Genomic DNA, 17,344 nt, shown 5'->3' with positions numbered 1-17,344 from the left:
TGGGTAAACATGTGCAAGGGGCACGCAGCTTGCCACCTTGGCCAGGCTGAGTGGGAGCCCAAGGGGCACACTTCCTCAGAAAGGCTGCAGCCAAGACAGTTGTGTTTAGGAAAAACTAACCAGGATCCCCTTTGGAAATTCCTAGGAAAACAGCAGCTCCAGTGTGTTACCTTGTAAGATAAGCAAAATGTACTTTCTTAAATGGTTGTTTTTCACATTTATATTTTAACTCAATGTAGACTCATGTGGCAAGCAGTCAGATATTCAGCACCCAGACACAAAACCACTGTGGGTTTCTCTCATCAGGAGAGTAGCTTGTGGCTTTTGATGGTCCCTGCCTTTTGAAAGTTAGATCTGTGGCTTTGAGGTTCAAGTTAGGCAGGGGACTGAGAAACCCAAAGTTCCCTGCAGTTTCTTCACCCACTGAGGAACCAACCCTGGCTCCTGTCTTTGCCCACCCCATGTGCTGAGAGTGACAGACGCCTTGGTACAGCCAGCCCCAGGGCCCAGCCTCCTGGCTGCGTATTTCAGTAAAGGAACAGGAAAACCTGTGAGAGCAGTTGCTTCTTCAGAATCCCTAACACCAGGACCAAAGTCCTGAACTCCATACTCTTAAAATGGGATGTTGAAGTCCTAAGGCCAAGTACATCAAACCATGGCTGTGTGTAGAGACGGGGTCATTACGAGACGCACACACAGCCTGTATCTGACCAGGTACCTCTCAGGAATGATGGAATTGCTGCTGAGTGCTGGCTCTCAGCTAGCCTTCCACCACTTGCTCTGCATGCGCTGTGGAGAGATCCTTAGCTTCCTGGCTCTGCTTGTACCCTGCAGCCGCCTGAACGGACTGGCCACTTTATCCCCTTCCATGTCTCTTTCTGAACTATTTCCCAGACAGACATGGGCCCAAATCATTCTTTAGGGCTCTGCTTCTGCCTGAGGGAATGTAGACTAGGCCAGTCTCCTGTTTGAAACATTAAGGTTGAAAGACACATTTGGAAACCTCTAATGTAATCAGATCTGTCATTCTACATGGAAGGCTTGAAGACTGGGGAAGGCCAAGGAATGTGGCCAAGCTCACCAGCTAGAGTAGGGGGCTAGGGCTAGAACTTGGGCACCTATACTCAGTTCCACACTCTTCTAGATGGAAAGACCTGTGGGACTCTGAGGTTGTGTCAGCTGGAAATTATTTTGATAGAGCCAAAAATGTCCTTTAAAAGCACAGGGAGTGAATTTACCCTTTAGGAGATAAATTAGCTGTAATGAAAAAATTTCTAACACCAAATGAGCTTCTCTGTGGGAAACAGCTGCATGGCATATGAAGAATAGTACTCAGGACACACGCCCTCACTGCAGAAGCAGTGTGGTATGATTATATGCTTAGCACGTCCTTGGCGTGGTGAAGACGCATAGTGCCTACCTCTCTACCATGTGACCACCTCCGCATCTCTTCCTTGTCATGTGTAAAGTGAGGAACGGGAATTCACACCTACAGGGGATACCCAGTTTCAAGTTCCAACTTGTTCTGGATCCTGGATAAATTCCTCCATCATGCTGAGCCTCAGGCTCCACATCTCTACCCGAGAATTGATGATAAGCTCTGAAGACGTTTTTAGCACAAACATCCCAACCGTGTGGTCTAGATGTCTCTACAGATCCCTTCCAACTCTCAACATCTCTATTTTATTGCATTTGTAATTGATTTGTATTTGAGATTGATTTTTTTTTAAACCAAACTAAAAATAAAATGATACCATCCCTTCAGGTGGGCTAATCCCAAGCAAACAGCAAAGAGATGCAGAAGGGCAGGTTGGAGTGAGGGCAGGTGCAGCAGGGGCACTCAGAGCCTGTTTCCTTTCAACCATAAGCTACCCCTGGAAACCACTCTCGACCCTGCATCGCAGGCTAGAATGGAAGGCCAGGCCTCATGTTAATACCTGTAGGTGAGATGATGAGGAAGAAGAGGTTAAAAGGGTTCCTTCAAGCCTTGCTCCTGGCTCCATTTTCCAAAGGAGGAGACTGCCTCAGGTTATGTTATATTCTGACCACAGTCTTCTCACAATGCCGCAGACATCCTGTCATGCCACTGCAGGGGCAGGGACCAGGAGCACAGTCTATGGAAAGTGGTGTACAGTAAATCAACGTTTAATCCTTGGTGGGGTAGGAGGAAATTAATTTCTGTTTAAGGAGCTGTTTGTCCAAATGGATGATCAGATACCTTGGTTAGTCAAGTACAAATGTCACAAGTCAATCCTGGTTTGGTCATTATGTATACCCATTTTGTGTGATGGTAACAGAATACCTAAAACAAGCAACCCAAAGGAAGACATTTCTTTTGACGGTCACACTTTCAGAGGTTTCAGCCCATAGTCCATGGTCTAGAACGACATTGCTTTGGGCCTGAAGTGAAGCAGAACATTGTAGCGGCAAGAGCCTGCAGTGTAAGGTGTTCTACTAGAAGGAGACAAGGGGAGAGGAGGAGAGGGAGAAGGACCTCTCTTTGCCCTAGAAGGGCCTAGGTATATCTTCAAGGTCATTTCCCCCAGTGACCTGCTTCCTCTTGTACCCAACTCTGAGTTACTGCTCTCAGTAATGCCATCACATTATGATGCCTTCAGTGGGTTAATCTGATTAGCTCACAGTTCTCAGAATCCAGTCATCCCCTCCCCGCCATGCCACTTTGAACATTACATCCAGGACCAACCCTTCAACACATGAGTTTCCAAGAGTCATTTCATGTCAAAGCATAACAGTTGTTTATGGAACTCCCCTTTCAGACTTGGCCTTTGGAGGGATTTGCTGTGGGAGAAGATCAATCTTTTTGAGAATTCACTTTGGTTTAAATAGCCTTAAGTCATTCAGAACAAGACTTGTGGAGGTGGTGAGCCCTTTGGCTGCTTAGAAAGATTTGCCTGCTTGACAGATGCAGAAAAGGAGTGGGGAAAGCAGGCACATCAGCATTTTGCAGCTCATGGAGCAGTGATTGATAGGGACAGTGATCACCAATGAGCACATTCATTGAAAGGCTGAAGAGCAACTTGACCACAGAAGGATCAGCCTGTCACCTTCTCGACCAGCGATCAATCTTAATGTCATGGAAAGTAGGGCATTGTGTGTCTCCTGATGTAATGACTGTCTTAGAGCTAATTTCCATTTACAGGGGATACGGAGGGATGGAGAACACAAGGAATGACTGATGTCACACCACACAGGCAGGGAGAGAAATCCAGAGCACCACTGGTAAATTCGCAAAACAACGGTACATTTGTACAAGCCAGTAGCGTGAAATTAGATGGCAGAGGGGCATTCAGGACTGAAGAGAATAAAGAGCTGGCATAACTAAATGTAATGTCTGATCTTTTTGAACAAATCTAGTATTAAAAGGAGCATTTTTGAGACAATTGGGGAGATTTGCTCATTAGGTATATACAAGATGACATCAAAGAACTATTGTTAATTTTGTTAGATGTTACCATGACTTTCTTGTTTTATGAATATAGAAGTGGTATGACCTGATATCTGAGATTTAGCTTAAAACAGATCGGGGGGGTGTGTGGGGGGATATCAGGAAATTTTAAATGGACCAAACCCAGGAGAACTGCAAAATTGGCTCCACTGTACTTGTTTCTACAATTTTGTTTGAAATGTTTAAAAATAAACAATGGGAAGGTGTCTTAGTCTGTTCTCAGTGTGATAGCCACAGATGGGTTATTTATAAGGAAGAGAGGGTTTGGTTTGGTTTGGTTTGAACCCATAGTCCTGCAGACTTGCGGCTGAGAGGATTTTTCTTGCTGTTTTATAACCTGTACGAGATATCACAGGCAAGGTCATAGCCATGTCTTCCTCTTATAAAGGCACTAATGCTACCACCCTCAGATTCCACCCTCTTAAAAATGTTAACGCAGGAAGACAGGCAAATTCACATCATAGCAGAAGGTGGTGGCTTCAATGCCATTCTGAAAGAAAATGACATAAAGACCACAGGCTCTTTATGCCCTCCTTCCTATGAGTTAGTATATTTTCCACAAGTTAAAGAGATAAGGATGAAAAGGAGGGGGAGGAAAGAATGAGGCATAGCTCCACAAGCTGGTATGTGTAATCTTCAGAATACATGTTTAGTGGAAAGCAAGAGCCAGAACCCTACCACATGTAGAGAAAAGGTATGTGTGTAAATTTACCTTCAGAAAGATGCAAAAGAAATTAGAAGTGGTCTTAGAAGAGACTGTTGGCTAGACCATAGTAGGAAGGAATTGTGTGTGTGTGTGTGTACATGTACTGGGCCTTGAACTCAGGGCCCGGGTACTCTTTTGCACTTGAGCCATTTCTGGCTTTTGGTGGTTAATTGGAGATAAGAGGATCACAGACTTTTCTTGCCTTGGCTGGCTTCCAGCCACAATCCTCAGATTTCAGTCTCTTGAGTAGCTAGGACTACAGGCAGGACTTACTTTTATAGTACATACTGCATATTCTGTACAATATGCATGCATTACCTGATAGAATTACATTTTGATACATTTTATAAGCAAAACAACTAAAAATGCATTTCTGTGCTTGAAGCAGGGCTTTTTTTATTTTTTTATTTTTTTTATTGTAATTAATAAAAAAGCAGGGCTTTTTTAGTCTAGCACTGCGAAGGGCTTTGGATGGGGTTGTCTGCCTCACCTGAAGCTCGCTTTGGAAGCACTGCCTACGGGGTGGTGTCAGGCACTGGTGCAGGCCGAGGACAGCACTGGATGCCACTGCAGTGCTAAACTGAACAGCCAAGGTCCACCCAGATTTTCATCCCCCTCCCCCTCAGACTCAGGTTTCTTCTAATTAGAAAAACAAAGTACACCTGTGGCAAAATACACATAAGATGTATCATCAGTTATTAAGCACATTCTCTTGGCTGTAAATGAATCTCCAGATTAGTAAACTAATTCTATCTGCAGAACTGAAGCTCTGTCTATATTAAATAACTCTCCATTCACCTCTCCATGAGGCTTTCAGTATCCATAAATCTAAATACCCCTGGGGGTTTCGTCTGTGTGAAATCATCTCATATTTGACCTTTTGTGGCTAGCTTATATTACTTAACAGAATGTCATCATGGTTCATCCATGTGGTAGCATGTGTCAGAATTGCCTTTCTTTTTAAGGTTGAATAATAGTCCACTATATGGAAGATGTATTACATTTTACTTACCCATTCGTCCATCCACAGACTGTTGAGTTACTGTTAGCTATTAGAAATAGTGCTGTTGTAACCGTGCATGATTAAATATCTCTGAGCTGCTGCTTTCCTTAGTTTTGGTAAACACCTAAAAGTGGAATTGCAGGATCACATGTTTGTTCGCTGTTGACTATTTAGAAGGGAACTCCACACTGTTTTCCAGAGCAGTAACAGCATTTCCCATTCCTATCCACAGTGCTCCAGGGTCCCACCTCCTCCTCTTCTCAGTACTTGCTGTTTCTGGCAGTTTTGACAGTATTTAACAAATGATTTTTATTATAAAGGTGATGGACAGAGAGGTTACAGCTACGGAAGTCAGGTAAAGAGTACATTTCTTTTCGGACAATGTCACCTCTCCCCTCCTTCTCTTCCAGTTTTTCCCTCCCATTTCCCCACAAGTTGTGTAGTTCATTCTCAACATAGTGTCGAGTGAGTGCCACAGCTGCATTTGTTCACCCTTGGTCTCTCTCTGCACCTCCCCGTATCCTCCCACATAGCAAAAGGCCCTCTATCACTGTGGCTTTGATCTGGACTACCCCAGTGTCTCTTGTCTTCCTGATTGGACCCATTGTCTTCAGTCTGGTTCCCTTGTCAAGCGTTTTGGAATCTGTCAATTTCTTAAGCATTTTTTGTTTTCCAAGTGTACCGAGATGCTCATTATTGGCTTCTCCATGCAAATTGCGGAGGCCAAGAACTTCCTGATAGACGGGTTGTAAAGTTTCCAGTTCCAAACAGTCTGCTTCTGACAGGAAGTTGTGCAGCTGATAATCTGAGAGCTCAGGCACCACCGCCAATTTGACACAGCTCGAGGCTGTGGGCTGTTTGGTGAGGTGTTTGCAATGGATTTACCTTGTTTCCATGAATAATTGTTGAGATTTATGCATTGCTTTTTATAGGGCAGAATTTGGTGCTTTACCAGAGGGACAGTCACCAAAAGGTGAATGTATTCTTTAGACTTGTCACTCCAGTGGACCAGTTCACCAAGGAAGGCCCATGTGCACATGTAGGGAAGTACTCCAGGAATCCTGCCTTTAGAGCAGGGGTCTGCTTGGAAGCCTCTGGAAAGGACACAGGTGGTGGGGTTGGAGCATTCTGGGAGAAAAGGAAAGCAGTAAGAAATGAGAGCCACGGTAACCATGGTGACAAAGGATGCATTTGTTTCTTGGGACTGCCAAGCAAAAGTTTTGCCAGCCCTGTGATTTAAACAGCACACGTGTATAATTTCACGGTTCTTGAGGCTAGATATAGGAAATCAACACCTAAGCCAGGCTCGTTCCTTTGGAAGGCTGTGAGGGAGGATGGTTTGGTGCCTCTGCCCCTAGCATGTGGTGCTGGCCAGCAAGCCTTGGAATCCTTGGCTCACAGATGCATCACTCCAGAGGTTGCCTTCATCTCCACACAGCATTCTTGTGGGCTTGTACAGTTTTTGTGTCCTATTCTCTCATAGAGAAGCCATAGGGGCTGGGAGAGTGGCCTAGTGGTAGAGTGTTTGCCTAGCATGCTTAGGTTCAATTCCTCGGTACCACATACACAGAATAAGCTGGAAGTGGTGCTGTGTCTCAAGTGGTAGAGCTGTAGCCTTGAGAAAGCCTAAGGACAGTGCTCAGGCCCTCAGTTCAAGCCCCAGGACTGGAAAAAAAAAAGATAGATAGAAAGAAAGAAAGAAAGAAAGAAAGAAAGAAAGAAAGAAAGAAAGAAAGAAAGAAAGAGAAAGGAACCAGAGTAGTTTAGTGGTCCACACCACTGTGGTAGGCCCTCACGACAGCCACCCTGTTTCCAAAGAAGGGCTCCTTCTGAAGGCTTATGGGTAGAACTTTTGCATATTTGGGGGAGAGTACCTTTTACCCCACAATGAAAACCAGTGTTGCACCGAGCCAGAGAGCTAAAGTAAGTCTTATTTCACCATAAGACAAAGGCTTCCCACTGCTGCAGCTTCTAAGTCTGGAAGTTGAAGAGCCTAGCAGTTCAGTTGACAAAGATCACAGGAACACTCAGCAAACGCACAAAGGAGATGTGGCCGTGGTTCCAACACAAGTGTAGATCTGTTCTCTGACCAGTGCGTTGATGTGGCATGGCAGGATGGGTAGGAGCAGGATTTGGAGCAAGGCTTCCTGGATTCAAATCCACATTTATAGCTGTGTGGTCTTAGGCAAGTTATTGAACGTTTCTGTGTCTTGGTGTCTTTAGAACTGAGGGAAAGAATAGAATCTGTATCCAAGGGTGATCATGAGACTTAAGTTCGTCAGTATGAAAAAAACTAAGAGCCGGGTGAGGTGGCTCACGCCTGTAATTGTAGCTACTCTGGAGCCTGAGATCTGAGGATCAAGGTTCAAAGCCAGCCCAGACACAATCCAATCAACCTCTAGAAAAAACGGGAAGTGGGGCTTGGTTCAAGGGTAAGGCAGTAGCCTTGAGCTGAAGAGCTCTGGAACAATGCTCAGGCCCAGGGATAGGGTGGTAGCCTTGAGCTGAAGAGCTCAGGGACAACACCCCCCCAGGCCGAATTCAAGCCCCATGACCCACAAAAACAAAAAGAGAAAAATTAAGAATGATGCCATGGCTCATTCAAGTGTCAGTTGAAAGGTTAATGAAGATACTATTTTGGAAGGGCTAGCAAGCAAGAGCAGGGGTTTAGAAGGGACAGGAAGCTCTTAACTCTTCAGCTAGTGCAGGAACACTCGTGTACCTCCTTGGCTCTTCTCTTGCCCTTTCTGGGTGACTCTCACAGCCTCTGACCACAAACTGAAGTCTTGACTTGAGGCAGTAAGAACTCAACTGCCCCTCTCTGACCTGCTTCCTCACTGGTTCAAAAGCATTGATCAGGCACCTCCCATGGTGACAGATATTGAAGGCACAGCCGAAGTAGTTTCTGTCTCCCTGAGACTGGCAGGCTAGCCACGAAGAAAAATAATGAAAATAATAACAGCTCGAATGATGTTTCTCAGAGAAGGGCCTGCAGTATATGGAGGAGGACCTGGAAGTGGATGCTTCAGCTGACAGCTGTAGCAGGAATGTGATTGGATTGGGGAATGGGGTAAAGAATGTGTGTGTGTGTGTGTGTGTGTGTGTGTGTGTGTGTGTGTGTGTGTCCAAAAAAGGAAAGGATTCTCACAAAGAGGTCAGTGTATGATCAAACGGTCCCCATAGTCTAACTAATAAACATCACTCAAAGAGACCTGGGAACCAGACTGGCTTAGCACTAGGATTAGAGAGATAAAAATCAGTGCCCTGCCTCTAGAGAAGGAACCAGATCATGTGGCGGACCTTGACTGCACAGAGCTCGCTATTTGCCATGGACCGTAGGTGTTCAGTTCTGCTAGGGCAGAGGAAGGAAGACTCCAGGAGGGCTGGTACCTGTCTGAGTTGGCTCCTGAAGGATAAGTAGGCAGTACCAGGCAAGAAGAGAATTCAGAATGAGCTGAGGATAGAGGCCAGTGGCAAAAGGTACCTGGTTGAGGAAGTGAAGGAATACAGATGCTCCAAACCATGTCCATACATAGCGCATGAAATCATTTGACACTTGACAAGATGGATTTGGGCCAGCTGCCCAAGGCCCTTCACCTGTACTGATGGTTTTATACAGGCCTAGAAGCATGTTATAAATATCTGCCTGGCCCTTGCCAAGGAAAAGGTTCCCCACCTCCGGTAATGAGTAGGTGCCTGATTAGCTTACCCAACCCAGCACAGACTTGACATGCTGTCCACTTGCAGAGAACAGCAGAAGCAATGCTAGATGCATATCGCCCTTCAGCATGACCCACGCATTGACAGTTGCACTGCTTGAGCACAGGAGGAGGCAGTGGGCTCACACTGAAGGATTTGTCCTGTATGAAATACTGTCTTAACTCCGATGGAATTCAGTGCACCAACACCATTGCACCAGTGGAGCTGAGAAGCTAGCAGGAATTGAGGTGGTCCAAAGCCCTCTTCTCACTCCCTCCCTCTCTCCCTTTCCCTCTCCCTCTTCCTGTCTCTCATTACATAGGGTTGAAAACACGCACATACTGTCATTCTATTTGCAAGGCACATCTCTTCAGAGCACAGATGCCATGTGCTGTGGCCAGGATGCCAGGGTTTGAGTTCAAATTCAACTTCTCAGTTGTGTTGAGAAAGTTACTTCTCTGCTTCAGTCTCTTCATCTGTGGAATAGCAATAGCAATACTGTTGGGAGAAAGAAATGGCATAACTTATGCGAAGTGATTAGGCTACCTAAGCATGAATTGTAAGTCCCTGTCGTTAGTGCCAAGGAACATACACAATGGTTCCTTACTAGACACTGAAGCTAGGTTTATGGCCAAGGTGTTGTCATAAACTCTGTACTTGGCCATAACCAACCAGGAAGCTTTGCCCCAGAAGACAACCCTGATGGCCGAGGCAGGGCTGACACAGTCATGGGTAGGAGGCATGTGAACCTCAGCCTGGCTGCCTGTTATGATTTGGGTCTGAAATAATTCCCAAAGGCTCATGGTTTGCAGGCTTGGAGATCAATGTAGTATGTTCAGAGACAAGTCTTGGGGGCTTAGATCTCAATAATGGGTGAACTTACAGACAGGTTCAAACTTTCCTGGGCTAAGCAAAACTGTGCCGAGGAGAATCTGCATCTTTACAATGTCTTAGAAAGCAGCAGGCGTGCTATCTTGAGAAGCACTGTCTCAGAGAATGCTCGCTGTCTCTCTGCCTGCTTTCCGTGTTCTTTTGCTGACTCTAAGGAAGCTGGCTTGTTCAACATGCAGGGAGAATGGTCTGCTACTGCCGTTTCTCTACCACCTCAAACCTTCTGCTTTCCAGCTGCTGAGCCCTTCTGTCCTCAAAGTCTTGAAAACACTCCTTCCCTTTCAGTTTTCCATAGCAATATATACAGGTTTATAAATGTGTGTGTATTTGTGCTGGTACTGGGATTTGAACTTAGGGCCTCATACTCTTGCTTAGCTTTTGTACTCATGTGTGGTGCTTTAGCTATACCTCCACTTTTGGAATTTCCTGGTTAACTGGAGATAAAAGTCTCCCAGATGGGTGGCTCTGAACCAGTCTCTAATGGGCTGGCTTTGAACCAGAATATTCAGATCTCAGACTTCAGAGTAATTAGAATTAAAGGTGTAAGCCACTAGTGCCCAGTTAACATATATAACATGTACTAAAAGCTTAGGTTATTATGCTACAGCACAGAAAAAACAAGTAGTTTAAAGTATTTTATATCAAAATAGCATATGAGTGTTTTGAAAGTCAATAGAAGCTAAGAAATGAAAAAAAAAAAAAACAAAAAACCCAGTGACAATCTCTACCTGATTCCTCTCCAGACAACCATTCTTGTAGGTTTTTCTTCTTATATAACCCTTGATACACTGCCATTTCTTGACTTAGTCAATTTTATACTTTATCTCTTGGCTTCCAACCATGGTACACAGGATTTAACTCTTAAAAAAAAAATCTGTTTCTTTCCCTAAATATAGTTTCCTCACAATTTTTGGTCAAAAACACAGTAAAAAAAAATGTTTTCAATATTCAAGATGTCCTATAATCAAGTACTCCAGCTTCAGTTCAGACCTTTTAGTATAGTATTTCTTTGATTGGTTGACCTATGGAAAGAGAACAGATTTGATCTTGTAATCTTTTGTTGGGGAGCAAAAGAACTGGAATGACCCAGGAGTAGACTAAGGGGAAAATAGCATCTGACGAGAACTGGTATTTCCAGTCTCTCCTTTATTCTGGTCCACCTTGTAAGGATTTGCAGTTCTCTTTGCTTCTAATCTAGGTCCACAAGGATTCTTTTGTTTTTGGTGTGCTTTCAGTTTCTTCCACCAAGAGCTCTAGTCACTTTCTTTGTGTCTGATCTTAACCTTAGATGGGAATGAACTGCAAAATCCAGGCCTGGCTGCTACCAGCCTTACACTGTCCACTGCCAGGCCTTGGTCAGCAGCAGAAGTGAGGGTTCTGTGGGCCACATCTGGGGAGGTGCTTGCCTAATGTAAGAGAAGGGACTTGACTTGGCACTCAGCTCTGGGGAGGTGCTTGCCTGATGTAAGAGAAGGGACTTGACTTGGCACTCAGCTCAGTGTTTTATCTAGCTTGTCTTTTCCTCTTGTCATTATAAACTTTTCTAAACTTTATGACTGTCCTTTCCCTCTCCCTTTCCTTTTCATTCCTTTCAGCTTCCCTTTCCCTCTCTCACTCCCTCTGTCCCTTAGCCTTTACTGTTTGATCCACAGCTCTACTTCTGGCTTTTTGGTGGTTACTTAGAGTTAAAAGTCTCATAGCCTTTCCTGCCCAGGGTGGCTTTGAATCATGATCCTCAGAACTCAGCCTCCTGAGTAGCTAAGATTGCAGATATACGGCACTGGAGCCTGCTTTACAAGTGCTTCTTCCTGTCTTCTGCTTATTTTAATCCTACTTCTTTCTCATGATTTATACTGCCGGTTACTCCTCCTGGCTTTTACTCCACTGTCTTTTGGTAAGTATTTTTCCATTTGCTGTTCCCATTGCCATCTACCTCACTGGTCATTTCTCAGTTCAGATCTACGAGGGGAATTTAGTGGTCTAGCCACCTTTTTTGGGGGTGGGGTGGGAATAGAGCACAGGCCAACTCCTGGACTGTTTTTGTGTGGTCAGCTGAACACCTCCGCGGCTGAAGGGGGAAATGGAAAGGAGAATGCTGGGGGTTTAGTGGTGGTTCCAAGGAAGAGAATCACGTCACTCCTAGAAACCCCCACACCTGCCTTACATGGACAATTGGTATAATTCCAGTTTCCCCTTAACCATGACTTCAAGTTTTTCTTCCAATTAGGTGGACCCCATGTCTCCTAGACTGAAATGCTGAAGCCCTAATTAATAGTGATGGTGCAGGCCTGGTGGCCCCCTCTCTCACAGCCCAGGATGCTTGTTCCCAACGCAACACTAGGCTCCTTCAGTATAATTAGCTACCAACGCCCTTCCCTTGGGACAGCCCCCTAGGCTGAGCTATCACCATGCAGGCCAACAAGGGTCCCCTACACCTTACCGGTCTTATAGGTCACCTGAGGGATCAGGCCATGACCATATAGGGTAGCAGGGCCCTCCCCATCCCTACAGGTTAGATAGGTCACCCCTGCAATAACCAAAGCTTCTCACCTGTGAGTGTGTAACAAGGGGTCTGCCGCTCCCTTTCTCCGGCATTAAACTTCTTCCTTTGTCCCCTATACATGGGCACCTGTGTGGTTTTTGGCAAAGTCTCCATATTATCTAACACTAATTGTTACATAGTGTAAGACATAATGGTAGGCAGAAAAAGAGCCACAAAAACAAAACTGTATGTGAGGCTAGTGTATTTGAAAGGTTAATATCCTAAGCTTTCTGTGCAAAAAGTATTTTTTATAATGATTACAAAAAGCTTGGAAAATACAGAAAAATACAGGGAGAAAATTAAAAAAAAAAAAAGCTAGCTCATGCCTGTAATCCTAGCCTTCTCAGGAGGCTGAGATCTGAAGATCAAGGTTCAAAGCCAACCTGGGTACAAAAGGACCTGAGACTCTTATCTCCAATTGACCTCTAGAAAATGAGAAGTGGGGCCTGGCTCAAGGGTAGGTTGGTAGCCTTGAGCTGGAGAGCTCAGGGACAGTGCCCAGGCCAAGTTCAAGACCCATGACCCACCAAAACAACAACAACAAAAAAACCAAACAGACACAGGAAAGTTCCACCCTTAGACATCACTGGAGTTTGAATTTTAGGGCCTTTCTCTCTGTGTGTGTGTGTGTGTGTGTGTGTGTGTGTGTGTGTGTGTGTATGTGTGCGCGCGTGTGCGTGTGCTTACAGAGGAAAATAGTTCTTCACCATAATAACAGGATCATTCTACATATGCTGCTTTTTATAAGTGCTTTTTTCACCTTATCACTGAACATTTTTTTCCATGTCATTAAATATACCTCTACAGCTTCATTTCAGTGTCAGCCTGGCCTTCAGACGTAGGCATCCTGCCCTGCTGAGCTGCCTTCTCAACCCTCCCCACCCCAGGACACTGAGCTGTGAAAGGCACCGATTTACACAGGTCAACCTAATGAGCTCAGTTCTTCTCCTCCACCGAATCTCAGCACACTCAGGGCTGACGGCTGCCATGTGGGGTTAGGCTTTATGCACACGAGCTTCCCCATAGCCCCAGACTCTCAGGGGAAATCACCAGTCTGCTCGCTACAGCTTCCTCATTCCCCAGAAGCCATTCTCAGCTCAGGCCACCGTAAACTCAAATCATCAAAAACTGATGCTGGAAGTTCCCTCAGGAAGCTGGCTGCTCCAGTTAGAAACATGGAGCCAGGCCAGAAGGAGGAAGTGGCTGGCTCAGATTCAGCCTGGGAATGGGTGGCAACGGCAAGGCTCAAGCTGTGTCCCTGGGGCCAAGCTGGGTCTCTTCTTATTACCCCTCTCCCCCAGTGTCTCCCAGGAGTCAAGATTCTTCCCTTTTCTCTATCAGTCCTGTGAGATGGCACCCTGAGCCAGAATCCACAGCCAACTTAAAAGTCTTGGGGAACACAGTGCCCTGCCCACCAGCTGCGGCCTCCTTTTGGATCAAATCCCAGTTCACATCCCAGGGTGTGGTGTGCTTAGAGCAGCTGCCTTTGGCTCAGCAGTAGCTGAGTAAACATTCCAGCATCTCTGGGCTTCCCTTTTTTCTAGGCCCGCAGTGCTAGGCCTTTGTCTCTAGCCACAAGCATCTTCTCATCCTCCAGTTCCTCTGAGTCCATGGGGCAGATGTTGATGGCTGGAGCAGACACAGAGTCCAGTATACCCTGTTCTTTCAGCAGGCTGTCGTGGAGAAATGTCCTTAGGGTAGATGCCCAGCCCATACCAGGAGAATCTGGCCACTGGGGTAGACCTAGAGACAACTCTGCTCCTGCCATGGAAGACCCAGCCCTGATTGTGCTCTGGGAACACTTCCAGCTGAAAGCCAGTTGTGCTAGGAGTAAACCAGAAGTAGCATCATCTCAGAGCCAGCTGCAGTGCTCAGGAATCTTGGGTCTGTGCCTGATTGCAAGAACCTAGGGACCTTGCAATGGAACAGCGTGAACAGAATTTGGAGGCCCATTCCCCCCTCTTTATTGAGCTGATCTTGGCTCAGTGCTGGCTGAAGAGATCCCTCAGGTCCTAGCCTAGCAGAGCTAGCTGACCTTCTCTTCTCATTCTAGGAACAATGCGATATTGCCTTTTTCCTTGGCTCTACCTTACAGATGTGTCTGCCCCATCTTCTATCTGGCCTGTCCTTCACTTCGGGGAAGACTAGTCTCCTAATGCCAATCCCTCAGTGCTTTTGCTACGTCTTAAAGCACTTGCTAGCTGAGTGCTGGTAGCTTCTGCCTGTATCCCTAGCTACTCAGGAGGCTGAGACCCAAGGATCTCTGTGCAAACCAGCTAGGGCAGAAAAGTCAGCAAGACTCTTATCCCTGGTTATCCAACAACAACAACAAAGCCAGAAGTGGAGGTATGACTCAAACAGTAGAGCACAGCCTTAAACGAAAAAGCCAAGTGAGAGCATGAGGCTCGGAGTTCAAGTCCCAGTACAGGCACAAAAAGAAAGAAAAAAAGAAAAATGATGGAAGGCAAGGAGTCAGGCTCATTTGGAAAGCTAGGACCCTTCATGGATTTGAGCAAAGGTGGTAACAAGGGCAGGGAGGCACAGGTTGCATCTGATTATGCATTAACCAAGATGCTGGGGGAAATGGAACATCTTTTCTTCCAGGCCATTCTGCATCAGAGACTGCACTAATAAATGATTTTAAAGTGTGGCTAAATGAGAGCTATTGAATTTACCATGTTTTCCCTGGTACCCTCCAGCATCATGGACAAACTCAGGCTCCACAAAGGCCAGGATGAGTCTTGAAATAACTTCTCAGGCAATTAAATCACATCTGATTTTATCCAACTGAATATTTCAGAGGATCCTGTTACCTCCATCTTTGGGCCTGAGGGGCAATGCTTGCTCATAAAACCACACTGGCTTGTAAGAGGAGCTACCACACAGGTGATGAAACATACCCGGAGCAGACCTCTTCCTTACCTGTTCTGGTTATTGGTTGCTAACCAGCTTCAGACTGTCTCTTTGGGGGGTGCTAGTATTTCAGAGACTCAGAGGATTCTGTTAACTCAGGTCAACACCTTTCATTCTGCTTCATGAAGACAAGGCCTAAATTTTAAAAATGCCCCCAGGAGAAGCAAAGCACTGGTTTAATTTGACACAAAATGTGAATGAGTGAGCAGAAGCTTTTTTTTTTGTCCCAAGGGAAGATTTTTTTTAAAAAGCAGTGAGAGGCAGGTGGTAGGGGAGAGAGGATGGATTTCTCACAATCCCAACTCTTTCCCTGCTATCTGTGGGACTTTGAGCAAGCTAATTAACCTAATGTGTGAAAAACTATGAGAGTCTTTAGACTGCTTCCTTGTTGTGCCATCTACCCTCACTGCTGGGCCCTTTCTCCACAACCTCTTAGCCTGGAATGAGTCTTCCTTCTTGGTGCACTTGAGCCCTCATCCTTTAGCTTCCCCTTCATGTATGGATTAATGCTGTCTAGTGGGAGTGGGTCAGATCTCAAGGTACTGCATTCGTTCCTGTAAGAATAAGTAGTTACAAGCAATTGCAGCCAGGCAGCCATGGTGCATGCCTGTAATTCTAGCTATTCAGGAAGCCGAGATCTGAGGATTACCCTTCAAAGCTAGCTTGGGCAAGGAAAGTCTGTGAGACTCCATATAATCACAGAAAAAGCTGTCAGTGGAGTTGTGGCTCAAGTGATAGAGTGCTAATCTTGAGCAAAAAGAAGCTCAGAGACAGCGCCCCAGACTGGCAAAAATTAAATAAATGAATAAAGCAAGTCCAGCTCTCTCAAGGATTCTCTTGCATGTGCACCTTTGCATGTGGCAGTTCTGCTTTGGCTTTTATGTCGTGAGTAAGCCAGGGTCTCTGCCAGGGACATCAGCAGTCTCTTGATTGCACTCTCCATCTACCACAGTAGTGAAGTGCATAAACCCCTTTGCTTTATAAGTTATCTGGCCTCAGGTAATTTGTTATAATAATGCAAAATGGACTATCACACATGGTAAAGCTAACTAATGTCAAGTCACTCTCCCTTCTGCTCAGCCTCCTCCCGCAAGAGATTCTAGAAAGTAGGGACCATTCCTTATGCCGGTCACCATGAAGAAGTCAGAAAATTCTTCAGTTACTGAAAATTACTTCAGGAAAATGACCTGATCTCACCATGGAGCCCAGACCAGCCTTGAACTCTTAGTCTTCTCACATTAGTCTTTTTAGTGCTGTGATCACCATCAGATACCACGGTGCGAGGCTCTCCAAACTTGGAAATAAAGCAAGAAAATGACTGCATGCCTTAGTTCTAATGGACAAATAATAATAATTGTATATGTTTATGAGGTTTACTGTGTCCTTTCAATGTCACAACAGAGCCTGCTGATCCAGCAAGAATTGCAGAATTCTTGAAGGAAGCTACCTATATTTGGCTTTACTACTTCCTACTGAATGAAGCCCAGATGCTGGCATTCACATAACAACATGCAGATTCTCTTCCCAAAGAAACAGAAGTATTTTTTCCTATAGAGAAGTTAATATACAGTTTGATTGTCACGTAGAACATTAAGCACTTTTGTACCTTGCATTTTTTGTTTTCCTTCTTTTGCATGCAAATACCTCAAATATGCTTTAATAAGCTTTGCTGTGTTCTGAATTCCCTGATTATTTAATGAGTTGAATAATAAGATACTGACATATATTCATTCTATATTTAGCCAGAGCCATTTTTTAGGAAATAATTTTAATACCTTGCAAGAATTTAAAAAGACCTAAATAATACAGCCTCTAATTGTTGTGTTTTCTTATAAGCTAAGCATTGTACTAAATATTTTATATCTATTTCTTCATTTAATCCTCTTCATGACATAATAATATTAAGAAGATTTTTAGTTTATCACTGAGGATTCTAAGGTAAAGAGAAACCAAGTAACAGGTCAAGACTGAGGTACTTCACTCTCTTTAACTTCATGACAATCTGGTGACACAGGAATTATGGTCACATTTTGTTTACTAGAAAGCTGAGGCTCAAGTCAGGGCATGGTGGCTCACACCTGCAATCCTACCTACTCAGGAGGCTGAGATCTGAGGATCATGGTT

The sequence above is a fragment of the Megascapheus bottae genome, chromosome 13, assembly GCF_031878675.1.
Source record: "Megascapheus bottae isolate mThoBot1 chromosome 13, mThoBot2.hap1, whole genome shotgun sequence".
NCBI classification, from domain to species: domain Eukaryota; kingdom Metazoa; phylum Chordata; class Mammalia; order Rodentia; family Geomyidae; genus Megascapheus; species Megascapheus bottae.
This window is presented reverse-complemented; position numbering follows the sequence as displayed.